The 16,437-nt window shown below is 37.1% G+C and overlaps 1 long non-coding RNA gene across 1 annotated transcript; it reads right to left on the bottom strand.

Moving 5' to 3' along the window:
• Nucleotides 1-1,967: 1,967 nt before the first annotated feature.
• LOC125494117 (uncharacterized) lies at nt 1,968-11,493 on the bottom strand. Its single transcript, XR_007270525.2, has 3 exons — nt 11,092-11,493; nt 10,354-10,448; nt 1,968-2,310 (listed from the first exon to the last, which is right to left on the bottom strand). It is a non-coding gene; the product is annotated as an uncharacterized LOC125494117 (long non-coding RNA).
• Between the last annotated feature and the right edge of the window lie 4,944 nt (nt 11,494-16,437).

Raw genomic sequence — 16,437 nt, forward strand, 5'->3', positions numbered from 1 at the left:
AGGCTTAAATATTTTAGTACGATATAATAATATTGGAACCATTCTAGCTAATCACCAGTGGAAAAAAACCCATCTGATGCGGTCAAAATCGAGCTTACTAATGCGGTTTTGGTCCACATTAGGTGGGCTCGCAGCAAATCCTATTTATTTACTGATTTGGTCCAAAATCAGACCAGTAAATGATTTACTGATGCAGTTCTGAAGGAAAACTGCATCATTTAATCTATTAACTGCTGCGGTTTTGACCGAAAACTGCAGCGGTAAATGATTAACTGCTGCGGTTTTGGGTCAAAACCGCAGCGGTTGACCATCCCAAAAACCAATTTTTTTTTTTTTTTTTTTTTGCATTTTTTCATTATTAATCAATACAAAATCAATAATATACTTCCTCCGTTTCTAAATATCAACTTTAATTAGCTTTGGTGATTTACATTTTAGGAAAAACATAGTCATGTGGGATCTTGTTAGATTCGTCTGAATGTGGATTTTTTTAATATCAACTTTTTATAATTTTTACTTATTGATAATTGAAGATATTAATGGTTAAAATAATGCATTGGCAAACGTGCAAACAAGAAATGTTGCACTTATTTAGAAACGGAGGAAGTATATCAATAAATATTTTGTTAAGCATATTATGCTCAATTGAAGCATAAACATAAATAATTAGATACATAATAATATTTACTATGTTTTTAGTATCATACTCAACTATAACTATATATATACATAAGTATATATTCCAATAACTTCCTTATTGATCTTTACAGTCTAGTTTCTTTAGATCTTGAGCTCCTTGCAATAGTTCAGAAAAGTAATGCGAGTTGAATAATGATAATCTCCAAGGAAGAACTGCTGCTGCACTAGAGCAAGAATTACTTCAGCAACTGCATCAAAGGAGCAACAACAATCACTGCAGATTGGTGACGGCGGCCCCCAGTAGCACCAAAAACACCACGTCACAGAAGGGAATATTTGTGGGTTTGAATAGACCAAAATGAAGGATTTTAGTTCGATCATTTGTGACCTTAAATCAGAGAAGTAATAAAAATTTGGGTTGCTAAACGACGTCCTAGGATTTCCCACTAACGCCCTAGGATTTCCCACTAACGCCCTAAATATAGTATTATACCGTATTTATATACTTGCATTCCTTTTCTGTCTCCTCCCCTTGACTTACTTCTCTAACCCCTCCTCCAATTTCAAAAGTTCACTTCCCGCCACACCATCATCACCACCACCACCACCACCGTACCTCCGACAGACCACCACCACCATCGTACCTCCGACAGACCACCACCACCACCACCGTACCCCACTGACCACCACCACCAATTTTTTCCTCATTTTTTTTATAAAAAAAGCATTAGATAATTCTCGAATTAGACATACATCAAACATAATATACTCCCACTAAATCTCATATGCGAAAGTTACATTTTATAGTGTACTTTCATCTTGCTAATTATATAGAAGTAGAAAAGTTCTGAGCAAAAGTGTACAATAATCAATTGGAAACAAATCATGCACTAAAAGGTGAAATCTAAAGCAGAAAAATAAAATAACCTGGAACATTGATTTTGAAGAAGTGAGCATTCGGAGATTCGAACCAGTCCAAAAGAGTATTGGAACTGGGCCATTCATGAAACTTTTGGGGACTCCATACAAAAACGATTGAAAGGGTCGCAGAAGAAACTCCTTGCAATTTTTTGTTTTGAATTTACATTGAATTTTTTTTTTTTAAAAAAAAGGGAAGCGTCCACCATGGACGCCCCACCAACGGTGGAGGCGTTCATGGCAGGCGCTCTACCATAGGAAGAGGCGCCTGCCATGGACGCCTCCACCGATGGTGGGGCGTCCATGATATGGACACCTCCCTTTTTTTCTAAAAAAAAAAAATCAAAAAAAGGGAGGCGTCTACCATGGCCGCCCCACCACCGGGGTAGGCGTCCATGGTAGGGGCCTCTTCCTGTGGTAGAACACCTGCCATGGACGCCTACCTCGGTGGTGGGGCGTCCATCGCAGACACCTCCCTCTTTCTTTCTTTTTTTTTTTAAAAAATCGAGCGATGGCATGAAGGTGATGATGCTGTGAAGGTGGGATGGTGATGATGCTGTGAAGGTGGGATGGTGATGGCAGACTAGTGAAGGTGATGGCGTATATACCCTGGTGATGGCGTGAAGGTGGGAGGGTGAAAATTGAAATCTCAAGCATTGGTCATGGTGGCGGCGCCGACGTTCTTGTGATGGTGGTGGTGGCAGCGGCAACGCTGGTGGTGGTGGCAGCGGCAGCTCTGGTGGTGGTGGTAGCCTGGTAGGGGAATGAGAAAGGAAAGGGTGAAAGAGAAAAAAGAAAAATATACAAATACACTATAAAAATACAGTATTTAGGGCGATACTAGGAAACTTTAGGGCGTAATTTAGCAAAACCCATAAAAATTAAGGTTTAACATTCATCATAGTCTAGCTAGTCAATGAACAAAACAATTAGACTATTATCACAAACCAAACAAACATACAAGTGAGTACACTGAGAGTATCAAGAGCACACAACCAGCTGAAAAATGAACTTTTCATACTCATCAAATATCTTGCATCAGCTAGTAGACAATCCTACGCATCTGCTAGTATTGTGGAAATATAATATATGAGCATATTGCACTTTAAAATTTGAGATACAAAAAAAAGTGAATCACGAGGTGGAATTGGATAAAATGCGAAGCGGTTTTCGGATTAAAGAAAATGAATCAATGTGTTTGTTAGTAATAGAGGAAGGATATATAGATACACAAACATACTAGCATTAATGCTTGTGCACCTCGTGTTGCAACATCTCCTATTGTCATTAATGCATAATAGAATTCCTAATAACACACAAACCAGAATTATGATCAGGAAAAAAAATTCATAAATGCCATAAAGTTCTACGATGCTAGAAGTTTCGGAAACATCCTGTCTACTACTATCTCCCTTTTTTCTAAAGCATATATCTGATACTCCCTCCGTCCGAAAATATAGTTCCCATTTCCATTTTGGGTATCCCAAAATATAGTTTCCATTTCTATATTTAGTTCCACATTTTTCCGTAATTTGTCTAGAAAAATCGTGTCCCATCATTTATTTGCTTCTTGAATTTTATTTTTTCCTTTGTTTATTCAACCAAAATGTTATAATCAATGCTCTTTCACCAAATTTGACTATCCAAAAAAAGATGAGAGAGAGCTAGAAAGAGAAAGACAAAGAAAGAGGGGAAAAGCCCCAAATTTATTCCCGAGAAACCCTAGCCTTTTCAAATCCCTTGAATTTCTTCCGTTTAATCTCAATCAGCCTCTGCAAATTCCTGCTAATTGTTAAAGCCATTTCATCTTGCAAGAGTATAAGTACAATTATCTTTTCGTGTTGGTTTTCGCCTAGCGTAAACTGGCTTTTAGTTGGTAAAGCTAGGGTTCATAGCTTTCACAATTTCAGTCTACCCTATATTCGTAGGATTAGTTCTTAATTAAAGCTAGTTATTGAGATAGCTCAGGGGCAATTACAGGCTGGTTATACATTTATGGTCCACAAAATCCAGATTAATCCTTCTATGCTAGGGTTTTCTTTGAGCTTTGGGGCTTTTGATTGGGTGCTGGATTTGGGTGCATTTATTATGTGGCAGAGAGCTCGAGTGTTGAGTGAGAGAGTGGGTTTAGGTTTTGAAGTGTCATTCAATTTCTGGAAGAGTTTCTCTTTAAAACTCTTCGTTTCTTGGCCTGCGATCAAGACGATGTGCAGAGGAAAGTATCAGAACAAAACCCTAGTATTTATGATGATGGTAAGTCTCTCCCATAAAGGTATTTCGACATATGCTGGAAATTTAGTTTGTGTGCATTATAACTCCCTCTATAAAAGGGGGCTGAAGGTCAGTGTTTTTTACTCACTCTTGCTTAGCTTTCGCTTTGAGTTTGGTTGCTTAAGTATAAATTTCTTTTCTTTTGTGCTGTTAGTAAGGTTTTTTAGCTCCTTTTCTTCAAAAATGTCTTTCAAAGATGTAACTTCGTCTTCTGGCCCTCACTTAGAAGATGATCCAAAAATTTATTTTAAGGAAAGTCTTCTTCAAACGTGTGTGCCCCCCTCTGTTGATCTCTCTAATGCTATACCTACTGTGTGTGCGCATAATCCCCCTCCTGATGCTGCATTCCATGAGGCTGTTGTGCTAGACGAGCTTTCTCAAGTGCAGCAAGATATCGAGGAACTCTCCAAGTCATGTCTCCTTGGTAAGATGTTGGGGGAACCATTAGATGTGCGAACCATTGTTTCTCGCACAAAAGCTGAATGGAAATTTGTTAAGGGTGAGATTGACTTTCTAGAAATGGGTAACCACTGGCTTCTTCTTAAATTCTCTAATCCTAATGATCTATTCCTAGTCTGGTCTGAAAGACCCTGGCATGTCCAGGGAGAGCTGTTTGTGCTTCAATCCTGGAAGCCTAACTTTGATCCCTTCCTTGAGGAGATCAAGTGGGTTGACCTTTAGGTTCGTATCCCTAGGTTTCCTACTGAACTCCTAAATTTTGACTCTATTGCAATTCTGTTTGCTGCTAACAATGTTGGGGTTTTGATTAAGTTGGATTCTACCTCTTTGGTAAAACATAAGATAAGGTTTGCAAGAGCATGTGTTCGTGTGGATATTACTGAGCCTCTTCTTGAGTATGCTGAACTCATTCGTGCTGGAGGTAAGGTGTGTGGGTATAATATTTGGTATGAGGATTTTTCAACTGGGTGCTCTTTTTGTGGTTCTAAGGATCACTCTATTGATGCTTGTCCATTACTTAATGCTCCGAAAAAGGCTATTTCTATTTCTCTTCTGAAAAGTCCGAAACAAAAGAGTATGGTTGAGATTCCTTCTTTGGTTGCTAGGCAAGATCAGCTTGACACCAGGGCTGAGAAGGCCAATGTCGTGCAAGCTAAGCCTAAGCCAACCCCTAGAAATTTTCCTAAAAAGAAATTTCAATCTGTGAGTCCCTCTGGCAAGTTTGATTCTCTTACTAATAAGAAAAAAGAGGTTGGTATTGTTTTTAAGGAAAATGTGCAAGTTCATGTTAAAAAGTCTCCAGCTTCTGTTTATGGTAAAGGCAAAGGTAAGGCCATTTTGTTTGCTGCTCCTACTGGTTTTGTTGGGTCTGACTCTGATGATGATGCTGCCTCTATGGTTGGTCCTATTCATTTCTCCTCTGATGAATGTTTTCAGGCAGCTTTGCTTGACTGTAGCCACTGTGAGGCTAGTGAGTGTTTTAGGTTGGCTGATGCTCCACCCAAAGCTGGGGATATGCTGATGTCCCCATCCCTCTACAAGTTATCTATCCTAATGACTATATGGATGGGAATCAGTTTCGTCCCCTAGCTCAATTAAATGAACCTAACTATGGTGATGTATGCCATTTTGAATCTGGTGTTGAGAATGCAACTATGATTATTCATGATGAAGATAAGTCCTTGGGGGAGTTCCATACTCACCCAGAGCATTCTTTTCACTCGATTAAACCCATTGAAAGCTCCATAATCAGGCACATTGGGGCTTTGGGTGTTGAGCAAGAGCCCCTAACTGAACCCACTTCCCTATCCAGTGCTTCAAAGCGAAGGAAAGGAAATGGTGAGGACGACACAGCCTCTTCAGCTCTGAAGAGAACAAGGCTGTAAGGATGGTATGTCTAGTATGTTTTTTGATGCCTTAATGTTTTAACATGTCCTTGGGCTTTTGGAATATTCGTGGATGCAAGAGAAGAAACGCATTAGAAGAAGTTAAAGTTTTTTGTAATGTAAATAGACTATCTATTGTAATGCTATGTGAAACCAAATCCTCCCTCCCCCCTCGAGTGCTTCTTTAAGGAGGTCTGGTTTCTCGTATTTTGATTGTATCCCTACCCAAGGGCTAGCTGGTGGCATTTGGTTGCTTTGGAAGGATGATCTGAACTTCCCGTTTTCACTAACTATTGTAGCTAAGTTTTCTCGTTTTTTAGCCTGCAAAATTACGTACTTAAATGATGATATTTCTTTCATTATCTTGTTTATTTATGCTCCTGCTCATGAGAAAGATAAGGAAGAATTTTGGTATGACCTTGTTCATTATGTAGGAGGGCTTTCCGAGCCTTTTATTATTCTGGGAGATTTGAATGAACTTAGTTCCAAAGAAGACAAATTGGGGGGAGCTGTTTTTAAGTATGCGAGGCTTAAAAGATTTAATAAAATACTAGTTGATACTAAGTGTATAGAACTTAATTTTTATGGTCAACAATTTTCGTGGCGAAAGAAAAGGGGGGGGGGGGTAGTGATAATACTCTAGAAAGAATTGATAAAGCAATAGCTAGCCCCTGCTGGTTTCATCTGTTTCCCCTAGCTAAGCTTCGAAATCATGTTTTCACATCATCAGACCATTGTCAAGTTTCCCTTGATTTAGCTAAAACATCGTTTTTTAAAGCCCCACCTTTTAGGTTTGAAAAAATGTGGACACTTCGAAAGGATTTTAATGTTCTCGTTAAAAAAACTTGGTGTAATCAATTTCAAGGTTCTATGATGTTTTACCTTGTTAAAAAGATGCGGTTATTAAAAGAAAAAGCTAAAGAGTGGGATCGTTCCAGATTTGGCAATATATTTAGGCAAATTGAGAAAGTTGATGCCCAACTTCTAGTAGTTCAAAATTATCTTATCCAAAATCCTGAATGCTCAATAGCTAATGCTAAGCAAGATCGTCTGCTTAATAAACGCCGAGATTTATTCTCTTTCCAGACAATGTACTGGAAGCAAAGGAGTCGTAACAATTTCTGGCTAAAAGGTGACTCTAATACTTCTTTCTATCACACCACAACGTCTATTAGAAAAAATAGGAATTCCATTAAGCTTTATAAATTCTCGGCAGGTGAGGTCATAACTCAGCCGCACGAATTGCAGAAGCTATAACTTCGGAATTTAAGCTACGTTTTGTAACTAATGAAGAGTGTTGGTTTGATGAAAACGTTGATTTCGAATTAATATCTCCAATTATTTCGGATCAAGAGAATTGTGAGTTAATTAGACATGTTTCGGCAGAAGAAGTCAAAACTGCCGTTTTTGATCTTGCTCCTGATAAAGCTCCCGGCCCGGATGGTTTTCCTCCTTTTTTCTTCCAAAAATATTGGTCGCTTGTGGGTAACTCAGTTATCAGGGGAGTTCAGGCTTTTTTCCACTCTAGGAGGATGTTGTCAGAAATTAATCATACCTTTATCACACTTAAAGTTGAGAATCCAGACTTGGCCTCTAAATTTCGACCAATTAGCCTGTGCTCCACTATATATAAAGTGATTGCGAAAGTTTTAACAAATAGATTAAAAATTATTTTAGGCAAGGTCATTCACCCTCTCCAGGGTGCTTTTATTACGGAAAGGATTATCCAAGACAATATCCTCCTTGCGCATGAGGTTTTCAACTCGTTTAAAAACAAGGGAGGAAAGCAGGGTTGTATTGCTATTAAGTTATACATGGAAAAAGCTTATGATAGGATTGAATGGAACTATATTTTTGTGACCCTTAGGAAGTTAGGGTTTCATGAAACTTTTATAGAATGTAGCCAAAGTTGTGTCACCACAATTTCGTTTTCTGTTCTAGTAAATGGAATCCCGGGCAACCAATTTAAACCCACCCATGGATTGCGTCAAGGGGACCCTCTATCCCCGTATCTTTTTATTTTATGTGCGGAGTTGTTGGTGCGGAGAGTCCACCAAGAGAGTTTTGCAAACAATAAGGATTTAGGGGTTAAGCTTGGGAGATCGGGAGTAAAGACTCCGTTCTTGACCTTTGCTGATGATACTCTTTTGTTTGCCCAAGCTAATACTAGATCCTGCGTCACGATCAAATACATTCTAGACGAATATTGCAGGATGTCGGGTCAACTAGTTAACTATCACAAATCCTCATTTCAATGTACTAAGAATATATATCCCTCTGAATGTCGAGAGTTTAAACGCATTTTAGGTATGGATCATTCTCTGTCTCTGGGTAAATATCTAGGGTGCCCAGTCATTACGGAAAGAGTAACAAAAGAAACTTTTGGAGAAGTGGTAGATAAAGCGCAAAAGCAACTGTCCAAATGGAAAGCTAGCTCACTTCTCAAGCTGGAAGATCAGTCCTTATAAAAGCGAACCTATCGGCCAAGGCTAATTTCCAGATGCAGAGTTTTCTTCTACCAGCCTCTAACTCTCCTAGTCTTGATAAAATCAATAGGAATTTCCTCTGGAATAAGGAGCAGGATAGTGGGAGTCCAAATCTTATAGGGTGGGATAAAGTGTGTAAACCTAAGTGCTATGGGGGTCTTGGCATCCGTAAAGCTAAGGTTAATAATGTAGCCCTTCAATTGAAGCTTATTTGGAGAATTCTTAAAGATCCCAACAATATGTGGGTTAATTTGGTGACCAGGAAGTACATTAAGAATGAAAACTTTTGGAGCTACTCCCCGGATTCTTCGTCTTCCTGGCAATGGAAAAAGCTAATGTCTCTTAGACCTTTATTCAGTAAAGGTTTGCGATGGCAGGTAGGAAATGGGCGTAGTATTTCTTTTTGGTTTGATAACTGGGTCTATGCCTATCCGCTGGCAGATTTGTATCCCAATGTGTCTCATAATGCCTCTTTGAAGGTTAGTGAGTTCATCTCTCAAGAAAGTATGTGGCTGACCTCCAAATTAACTTCTTTTATCTCAGCTGACGTTGTTAGGGATATTTCTGGGCTTTTCATCCCTTCGTCTGCTTTTGATGATAATCTGGTATGAGGATTAAAAGCTCATGGGGTATATTCGGTCCAATCAGGGGCCAAGCTGCTTCAAGGGTATGGTGTGAGGCATGCTCCTAAGGTGCAATTTGAGTGGATCTGGAAGGTTAATGTCCCTCCAAAAATCAAGTTCTTCATTTGGAAAATCTGTCTAGATGGTCTTCCGACTAAAGATCGTTTGGAGCGTAGTCATATTTTTATTCCGCAGGATTGTGTTTTTTGTAACTTCCACAAAGAAAGTGCTTCCCATCTTTTTTGTGACTGTTCGTTTGCCCAGAATGTCTTCTCAAAACTGCATGATTCTCTTAACTGGCCTGGTATCCCTAGTCCTGATTATAATATTACGTTTAGTGATTATGTTGCCAGTTTGCGTGATAATCTGAGTAAGGATGACATTTGTAAGGTTTTCATAAACTGGTGGCATATATGGTTTGCTCGTAACCAAATTGTGTTTAAAGAGGAATCAATGCTTCCTGCGAAAATAGTGTGTCTGATTCTTAACCTCCAGAAGAATTGGTCTCATGCTCAGAGTATGGAGGATCGTGTTTCTATCCCGACTAGCCATGTCCGGTCTATTCAGACTAGGGAGGTTTGGTGGGTTAAACCCCCCCCCCCCAGGATGTTTTTAAATTAAACTTTGATGGTTCTAAAGTGGCGAATGGCAGTAGCTCTTATGGGTTTGTGATTAGGGATGCTCAAGGCAGTGTTTTGAATTTGGGTGCGGGTAGGCTTCATCATGGTACCTCTATCCTGTCTGCAGAAGCTTGGGGGATGAGAGAAGGAATTAGAGCGGCAATTTCACTTGGAATTTCTCATATCATTATTGAGGGTGAATTTGGTGGTATTAATTCTCTCAAGAATATTTGGAAGTTCCTTGGGAAATTAACAATGTGATCCTGGATGCAGTGGCGGCTTTAAAGGGTTTCTCTTCGGTGGCTGTCAATCACTGTTTTAGAGAAGCAAATCAAGTGGCGGATTTTATGGCGCACAAGGGGCATTCCGTCTCCTCTCCTCATCGCTCGTTTGATATTTCTGATCCTACGTGTCTTTCCATCATCCGCAAGGATGCTTTAGGCTGGTCCTACTATAGGGACTAGCCTAGTTTCTTTCTCCTTATCATAAAAACAAATGCTCTTTCACCAATTATCTCCATTCTTTGTCCTAAAATCATCTTTTCCCATACAACATTTATTTAAATAAACAAAAAATCTTTACTATGTCAACTTGCATAAATTACCGTGAAAAAAGGGAAATGGGAACTATATTTTGGGACGGAGGGAGTATATAATAAAACGAAACCTAAAGCGTAATAAGCAACACTATCTACAAACTTGATGTCCTAACACACAAATAAAATGTCCCTCTTGAAGTCAGAACACAACCACTGAATCAATAATGCAGGATTCAAGACTGATGTCACCATTAATCATATTCTATGACTTCGATAAATAACAAGCAACAACAAGTTACTCCCCAAACTACAAAAGAAAACCTTTGATCAAGAAACTATTAATCATATTATATGACTTCAATAAATAAATCAAGACTAAATCAAAGATAAACTGTGTGAGGTAAGATGTCATACATGTTTCTGAGCTAGCTCTCGTGCCACCATTGTTTTTCCTGTCCTGGGGGCCCATTGAAAAGCATATTACAGAGTGGTGCTTGGTGCTTGATGAGCTTTTGGAAAGACTCATAGTTAGATTAATTATGGACTTTACGGTAAATGATCCATTACAAGCTAACTGAGTCATAGTTGTGATAATTTCTGTAATTTTCTAAAATAGCTTATAATCCAGCAATGTCAAGTGAAAATATTATACTAAGTACTGAATACATACTTGACTTCAGGCAAGTACTAAAAGAAAGCAGTAAAATATTGACAATAAAAACAAAGTTTCCTGCCTGTTTTGCTGCATTATTTCAATAATGGAAATCTACAAACACAAATTCATATTGATCAAGCATTTCAACCCTAAGATTTCATAAGAAACTAAAAGACTCGAAGTTTACTGATATAATAATGGAAAAGAATTGATGCATAATGTAAGTTATTTAAGATATCTGGAATGGGATTGATTTATGTGACACCATTACATCATCAACGGTCTACCCTCCAACCTTCATAATGCATATATGTGAAACAAAAAACACGGAAAAATCTCCTAATTAATACCACATTGAGTTCGAAACCAATTGTATTAACTTCAATTTGTATACTTCAAAATTTGTATACTTCAATTCAAAGTGAATCGGATATTACAAATTCATAGAGATACTGAACGAGGGGAAAACAAATTTAGAAAAATAAAAGAAATCTTACCTGGAAGTCATCTTTCCTCTGTTGTCGTCGCCTAATTAATATTTGCGAAGACATCTATTAACGCCGGCACTTTTCTTATGCGTGACTGCAGAAAACTGCTGGTTTCGCTAGCGGTAAAATAAACGAAGGGATCAAATCATCGAGTCCAGTACCGAGCTTTCGAAGCAAACCATGAAGTGCAGTACTAGCAGAGGTCAAATTCTGGTGCAAAAGACCAACACGAGCACCTCCTTCATTGTCATCATTGTCATTATCATCGTCATCTTCATCTTCATCTTCATCTTCATCTTCATCTTCATCAATGTTCAACCCTAACCCTCTTTCTCTTTCATTTTCTCTCTCTTTCACCATCTGGTGGGGTGTTTAAGGTTTGTGGGTCGGACTTGGGAGGAGAGAGGGAAACAATAATTTGGGTTGTGAAATAAGGCAAAAAAAAATAGCGGGCTTAATCGGGCTGGAGATAATGATTTGGGCCAATTTACCAATGGGAAGAATGGAGCTGAAAAATAACGACTTTTCTGATGCGGTCCACCAAACCGCATCAGATTTTAGAAAAACCGTATCAGATTTTAGAAAAACCGCATCAGATTTTTTTAATCTGATGCGGTCCACAAGAGGACCACATAAGATTGTCCTCTCATCTTTCCTTCCCATTTTTAATGTTGATTTTCGGATGCAATTTCACAAAACCGAATCTGTTATTAAGTGACATATAAGGTTTTTTCCACTAGTAAATACGCAATCTTAATGCGCTCTAATAGTGTAACTAATGATAATAATAATGAGTATTATATATTAACTATGAATATACGATCAAAATTGCATTTATATATTTTATATAAATGACTCGATTATGAAAAACATTCTGATTCGAAATAATAATAATACTTCCTCCATTCCATAATAAGTGAAACACTTCTCTCTTTTATGTGAGAGCTTTTTTAGAGAAATGTTTCACTTATTATGGAACGGAGGAAGTAATAAAATAACATAATAATAATAATAAAATAACATAATAATAACAATAACAATAATAATAGTAGTAATAATAATGGTTATAATATGCTAATTAATAAATGATAGCTATACTTAAACACTAATCATAATAATTTCAATAAAGATAACCAAAATTTAAAATTAATAAAATAATTGACTAATTGTTAAAGTTAGAAGTTACTAAACCAAAACAAAAATTAGTATGATTATAAGAATATAAGATTGACAATCATGTGATAGGTCATCAATCCATGTGTTAGGTCCTTCTCTTTTCCTATTGGCCAAAGAATAATATCATGGATAATGAATAAGAACTTGTGATTTGAGAAGGTTCAAAATCTAACCATCAATCTCTCAAACCCATTTCCCAATTCCCATTTTCCTCATCTCTCTTCCATCTCTCCTCTCTAAAACCCTAATCTCCATCTCTCTCTCATCTGCCCAACTCCTCTTCCTTCTCTCATTCTCTCTCCTTAACCTACCATCGCCTCAACCACCAAGTCCTCTTTCGCCACACTCTCAACCACCCACCTCGTTGCTCATCGAAGACTGCACCACCCCTTCCCACTCCGTCACTACTTATCGAAGACTCAAACACCATCTATCATCCTCTCGCTCGTCACTCCTCGAAGACTCTCCACAATCTCTCATCCTCACTGGGTGCTCGTCCCTCGTTGAAGACTCAACCACCATCTTCGTCGAAGATTCAGTTCGTTTAAACCTGAAGCCGCTGTGTTTTTCGCACCTTCTCGTTCAGCCCACTTGCAGGCCCAAATGCGCACCTCCCTACCTCCCTTTATCAAAGATGTTCACCAAGTTCGTCTCCACCTGCACATTCAACTTGTTGCCTCCTTCAACCTCCCCGTCTCATACCTGCCGTCTTCATCCACAAAGCTGTTTTTAATTTCTCAGTTTCGACTTTTTCTTATGGATAGTTTCAGTTTGTTAGTTTGGTGCTCTTTTTTTTTTTTTTTTTTTTTTTGTATGTTTTAGTTTTAGATCTGATGTTAGTGGTAATGGTGATATTTCTTCTTGTATTTTTTCATTTGTATGTTTTGGAATGAAGGTGATGTTAGTTTCATCTTTTGGAACAAAAATTCATAAATATGAATATGCAAAGATGCGCCAGTTTTACTTTTCGTTTTTGGATTAAGTGGATTTAATGAATGCATTCTCTAGTATGTGTGAATAATTTGGTCTCTCAAACTTTTAAATATTTTCTATGTATTTTTGTTTTTTTTTTGTTGTGATTTTGTTCTTAATTTCTATATTTATATTCAATTTTTATTGTATTTCAATATTGATTTCTTTGTGAATTTTTGATGGTATTTTTGTTATTATTTTTTTTGTAATTTTGATTTTAATTTGATTTAGTTCGTTGATTCAAGCGATATTTATTGGTTAATTTGAGTAAAGTTTTTGTTTAATTTAAGTAATTACTACATTTTGGTTTGATTTTAATAGTAATAAGTCTAATAGATTTATGTTAGTACTCCCTCCGTTTCCTAAAGATCTTCCCTCTTTCCGTTTAAGGGTGTTTCCAAAAGATCTTCCCTCTTTTGCTTTATTCCTTATTTGGCAAAACAAATTTCCCTATTTACCCTCTCATGTCACTATCATATGGTCCACCATTACATTATTAATTCAATTTTACTCCCTTTCTCTCTCCTACCTTAACCCCTTTTATTTGTTTATTTATCTTAACCCATTTCTCTCTCCTACTTTACTCACACCATGCCCCACACAACTTGATTTTCCTTGGTATCTGTAGGAACAGTAAGTGGGAAGATCTTTAGGAAACGGAGGGAGTATGTTAGTACAATAGTGTAAGAAACTTACTTTTTTCTTTTCTTAAAAATATCTATTACTAGTATTATTCAAATTTTTTAAATGTTTCACTTGTAATATTTTGAAATATATGTTATCTAAAAATATAACTCTAAATAGTACCAACTTATAAATAGTTATAAAGGAATGATATGTTATATATATAATAAAAAAAATTAATATATTTAAAAGAATTTGTAGATATAAAAACAATTGGATATTACTGAGATATAATGATTAGGAGGCATATGTGATACATTTTCCAAAATTTATTTCTTTAAATTTATCGCAATTCATTCTAATTTATGTAAACATAAAAAAGACGAGTTTCATCGATCAAGTACTAATTACAACAATTTTTACATTTGTAACTTGATCTTCTACTCATATGTTATAGATACCTTAAAGGAATATATATTATATATATTTATATGCATATTCATCTAGCAAAAATATATACAAACTTAAATGATTTTGTAAATATAGAATAACAATTGAATTTTAATAATTTGGTGGGGTTTAGTTGTCCAAATAGGTTGGTTTAAACAATTAGATCAAATAAAGCAGATTGGATTTATCTAGTTACCATGAATTATGGTTGAATTTTGGGGTGGTCATAAGCAAATCGGGTATTTACAAGGTCTAGTCAAATTTTGATTAAAATCTGATTGCTATTGGGTTACGATTAGCTTCATGTTTGAATGCAAGTCTGTGTGGTTAGGTTAGAATATGATCTTGCCAGGTGCCGACTAGGTCTGAGTAATTCTAAGTCAGGTTTCGATCAGATATGAAAACTGACTCTTACAATAGCTATGGCAGATTCATGGAGTTGACTGAAACTATAAATGGACTTTGGAATGGGAATTGGAAAATTGTACAAAATAAAATATGAACTTTGTTTATGCCTAATTCTGCACAGGCAAAATTTAGCTGAGGATCTACAGCTAATTAAGATTTAGCTAGCAACAGGAAGGGTGGCTAGCTGCAAAATAAATAACGCAATGAAAACGAGAGACCAAAGATGGTGACGCGGAAAACCCTAGGAAAAAGGGTGAAAAATCGCGGGTCGAAATGAGTCCACCAATCCACTATATCAGAGAGTTACAGCTTAGACTAAGTACTTTTTGAATGTTGTAGATAGCAAAAATATAATGAATGTAAATGATTTGAGCTTGTGTTTTTATTAGATGATTTCTTCCCCCTATTTATACAAATGAATTTCTACTTAACGTTGCTTAATCTACCCGTTGATAACTGATTCCTATTCTTCCGCCATTATCTCCTAAAATCGAAGGAGTGACTCCTTTTTCTGCTCAACCATGAGTCTCGTCCTATTTTTAGGTAGGAGCTACTGTGGCAATATCTCTTTGACTGAGTCTTACTTAATGAACACACGCTTTTTCTGAAATATATTCTGGATCTTCTGGATGCTCCCAATTGCTGCTACCTGACTCTTCTTAGCTGTCCTTCAAATAACTGTGCCAGATGTCCTACCTGTGTTTTCCAGCTTAAGCAAATATTAGGACATAACAATTGCCCCTAACTTGTGATTCCAACCTAGGCGCAACTCAGTTAATTCACAAGTTACCAAAAGAAGAAAAACACTTCAGTAAATTAGTAGCAAAAAATATCAGTTCATGAGAAAAATTAAGATAAAACTCTTATGCTTGCAAAATATATCTCTTTGCCCCAAGTGATAAGAAATTTTACCTTGGGATGATATCTCTTTTAAGGAGATAAGTTTCTTTTACCTGATGTGGCGCAAGTGGCGAAAAGATAAACTCTTAGGCCTATTAAATTTTTATCCGTTAGAAATTTATGCCGTTGTACTCCAAGTATTTAAGGCTTCCTAATTGACATTGAAACGCTACACTTCTCTTGCTTCTTGAAACTTCTCCCCCAGGTAAAATTCTACTTTCCTTTCTTTTAATTTTCGAAGTATTCTGCGATTCACCTTTAGATGGGTAAAGCAATAGAAGATGTTTCTTCCTCCATTGTCGCTCAAGACATCGAGGGACTCAAAAGATTGGGGAATTTCCCTAATTGCGCCCAGATTATAATCCCTTCTCCCACATGCAGACCTGAAACCTGCTCGGAACGAAGATTACATATGTTTCTAGGAACATTCTTTCCTTCTAGGTTACAACTATAATTTTTTGCCTCTTACTCAATCTTTTATGGAGGTTCTTCACCTTTCCCCTGGTCAGCTAATGTCAGCCCTTTGGAAGACCTGCTCAGTCACAGATTCTATCACCAACACATGGGAACCTCCGTTTTTTTTGAATGAGCTTCTAACAACTTACAGTGTTAGGAAGTCATCTATAGGGAAGATTACCCTTAGGGCTAAGGCACCCCATCCCCCGCTGATAGATGGGATTGTTGCTTCTGATTTTGTATGGAAGACTAGATATTTCTTCGTAGTGAAAGCTTCGCTGGGCGAAGCTGGGAATTTTCTTATTGAGGGATGGTCTAACAAAGGTATATTTTCGTTCGATTTTCTTTTATTCCTAAAAATGAATTAAC

Source organism: Beta vulgaris, chromosome 8 (genome assembly GCF_026745355.1).
Source record: "Beta vulgaris subsp. vulgaris cultivar EL10 chromosome 8, EL10.2, whole genome shotgun sequence".
In the NCBI taxonomy this organism is placed as follows: domain Eukaryota; kingdom Viridiplantae; phylum Streptophyta; class Magnoliopsida; order Caryophyllales; family Amaranthaceae; genus Beta; species Beta vulgaris.